At 46.9% G+C, this 3,226-nt stretch overlaps 1 non-coding gene across 1 annotated transcript; it reads right to left on the bottom strand.

Annotated features, from left to right (window-relative positions):
* Positions 1 to 2,115: 2,115 nt before the first annotated feature.
* On the bottom strand, positions 2,116 to 2,190 carry trnat-ugu (transfer RNA threonine (anticodon UGU)). The gene has a single exon. It is a non-coding gene; the product is annotated as a tRNA-Thr (tRNA).
* Positions 2,191 to 3,226: the final 1,036 nt, after the last annotated feature.

The raw sequence follows: 3,226 nt of genomic DNA, 5'->3' as shown, positions 1-3,226 counted from the left end.
GAGGGAGTCTCTCCGTCAGGGTCACTGTTTAAAGAGAGAGGCTCTCCGTCAGGGTCACTGTTTAAAGAGGGAGTCTCTCCGTCAGGGTCACTGCTTAAAGAGGGAGTCTCTCCGTCAGGGTCACTGTTTAAAGAGGCAGTCTCTCCGTCAGGGTCACTGTATAAAGAGGGAGTCTCTCCATCAGGGTCAATGTTTAAAGAGGGAGTCTCTCCGTCAGGGTCCCTGTATAAAGAGGGAGTCTCTCCATCAGGGTCAATGTTTAAAGAGGGAGTCTCTCCGTCAGGGTCAATGTTGAAAGAGGGAGTGTCTCCGTCAGGGTCAATGTTTAAAGAGGGAGTGTCTCTGTCAGGGACCCTGTTTAAAGAGGGAGTCTCTCTGTCAGGGTCCCTGTTTAAAGAGGGAGTCTCTCCGTCAAGGACCCTGTTTAAAGAGGGAGTCTCTCTGTCAGGGTCAATGTTTAAAGAGGGAGTGTCTCTGTCAGGGACCCTGTTTAAAGAGGGGGTCTCTCTATATATTTAGTATTTTTGTTTGACTTGATTTGAAATGTGAACAATTCTGTCAAGGCATTGAAGAAGCTTTTGCTGAATGAATAAAAAGTGGGAACTGAGTCAGTGAAAATTCTAACGACGCAACAGAGACAGAGTCTGAAATGGGAAATGAAGAGGAGAACTGCCCTCTGCAGGTGTGGGCCTGGAATTACTGCCAAAGTGAAGAACTTCACCACTTTATATTCCCATCTGCCAAACTCTTCCCCAACCTTCCCAATTCTTCAGAGGCTGGAAATCAAATTAAAACAAGAAACGCTGGAAATACTCGGCAGGTCTGGCAGCATCTGTGGAGAGAGAAACAGAGTTAACGTTTCAGGTCAGTGACCTTTCATCTGAACTCAAACAGGACTCTGTGCAGACAGATCCAGATCAGCTGAGATGTCATTGAATGGGGAACAGGATCAAGGAGCTGAATGACCTCCTCCTGTTCCCATAACAGAGAGAGAGAGACAGAGGCAGTGAGAATAAGTGAGTAGGAAAGTTGGAAGTGGTGGAATCTGTGTGTTTCTGCTGCTTTGGGAACAATGTTGACCATTAATAAAGTGCTCTGTTCACACACCAACACATTCCTGCTGATCAATAAACAGGGATCTTCGAAAAACAACTGAAATCAGGTCCCAGTGAAATGTGAACTTTTGACCTCTGCTTTATCAGTCCAGGGCTCTAACTTGCAAACTATGAAACCACCTGCCCTACAAAATCCTATTTTAATACTTAATGTTTGAAACACTAAACAATCCAAGAATAACACATTCCACAGGGAGGCCATTCAGCCCATCCTGTCTGTGCTGGCTCTTTGGAAGACCTATCCAATTTCACCCAGTACCTCCTTGCTCTTTCCCCATAGAGCTGCAAATGTTTCCTTTTCACTATTTATCCAATTCCCTGTTGAAACTTGCTGTTCAAATCAGCAATTCAGGAGAAACTTCTTTCCCCAGAGAGTGCTGAGAATGTGGAACTCACTACCACAGGGAGTGGTTGAGGTGAATAGTATCGATACATTTAAGGGGAAGCTGGATAAACACCAGAGGGAGAAGGGAATAGAAGGATATGTTGATGGGGTGAGATGGAGAGGGGTGGGAGGAGGATCGTGTGGAACATTAACACCAGCAGGGACCAGCTGGGCCGAATGGCCTGTTTCTGTGTAATTCCATTGAATCTGCTTTCACCTGCCTTTCAGCACATTCCAGATCACAACAACTCACTGTGTAAAAAAACAATCACCTCATCTCCCTTCTCGCTGGCTCTTTGACCAATTATTGCCAAGAACTGGAAGGTGGGATGAGACTGAATAACTCTTTTACAGCCAGCATGGACACGATGGGACAAATGGCCTCCTCCTGTACGAAAATCTTTCCACATTCAACCTCTGTTCTCTGGTTACTGAGAGAGGGGGAAGTGGAGAGAGAGGGTACAGACAGGAGAGAGAGCAGGTTGGGTCGTGATAGAAGGAGAAATGGAGAGCGAGAGAACCTGTTTTTCCAAGGTCAGCATGGGAACTGTTTAATATTTAAATACAAATGATTGGCTGTTTGATGGTGAGTTTAGAAAGTTCAATTGAATGCACTGAGGCCCCAATGAGATTTAAACTCATGACCCCTGGTTTACAGGACCAGTGCTCTAACCCCTGAGCCATGGAGTCACCTGTATTAGCATGTTGAACATTCCCCAGTTATTGCTGTGTGTTTGAAGAATGAGGTCAGAGTCACTTCAGTATTTGGATCGTTACAGAATCACTGAATTCTTACAACACAGAGGCAGCCATTCGGCCCATTGTGTCTGTACTGGGTCTTCAAAGAGCAATTTACTGAGTGACATTCCCCACCTTCTCCCTGCCACCCTGCACTTTCTTCCTTAGAGTCCCTGGGGATGAGGATCCAGTTGTGGGGTGAATGGACTGTAGAATTAACATGCAAAGCGTTAAGTCCACTACGTGACGGTGGTCCCACGGGCCATTGATCTAGTCTGGGGGAAATGATTGCTGTTCCTCCGGCCTGAGTATTCTGCTGCAGGGAGGCAATTTCACCATCTCCCAAGTTAAGGAGGTGGCGGGCGGTCGCCTTCTCATAGAAGACGTAATGTACAACAATTCTCCGCTCCGGTTAATCAACATGTACACCCCTGTCCAAAACAGCGAGCGGCTGGCTGACCTCCAGCAGCTCCTACTACTGCTAGTGATGTCCAGACCGATCATTCTAGATGGTGACTTCAACTGCATCATTAATGCAGCTGGACGATCTGGCAGTGACATCAGCAAACTGGATACACGTCCACATTCCTAATGGAAACAGTAAAAGATGCCAAACTGCAGGACGTCAAGACCGGACTGGTCTGCCTGTTCCAGGATTCACTTCCTGTTTGTGTCCCGTGTTTTCATGGTCAGATCCACCGACATCAAGCCGGTGTTTTTCTCTGACCACTGCCTCTTACTGGCTGACTGTCACTTACAGGATGACCAGTGGGTTGACAGGGGGACGTGGAAGCTGAATGTTACACTGCTAACCTCAGAGAACATTGAGGAACTCAAAAGGGATTACAAAGGTTGGAGGACCATGAAACCCCTCTTTGAGTCTCCAGTTCACTGGTGGGAGGTGATCAAGGAGAACATCGAGAGGTTCTTTATCTTCAAAGGTGTTCAGAGGGCGAGAGAGCGAGACAGAGGGAAATGTCCCGACTCC

Source organism: Heterodontus francisci, chromosome 39 (assembly GCF_036365525.1).
Source record: "Heterodontus francisci isolate sHetFra1 chromosome 39, sHetFra1.hap1, whole genome shotgun sequence".
In the NCBI taxonomy this organism is placed as follows: domain Eukaryota; kingdom Metazoa; phylum Chordata; class Chondrichthyes; order Heterodontiformes; family Heterodontidae; genus Heterodontus; species Heterodontus francisci.
The sequence above is the reverse complement of the archived record's forward strand: the minus strand, read 5'-3'. Positions and strand labels throughout refer to the sequence as shown.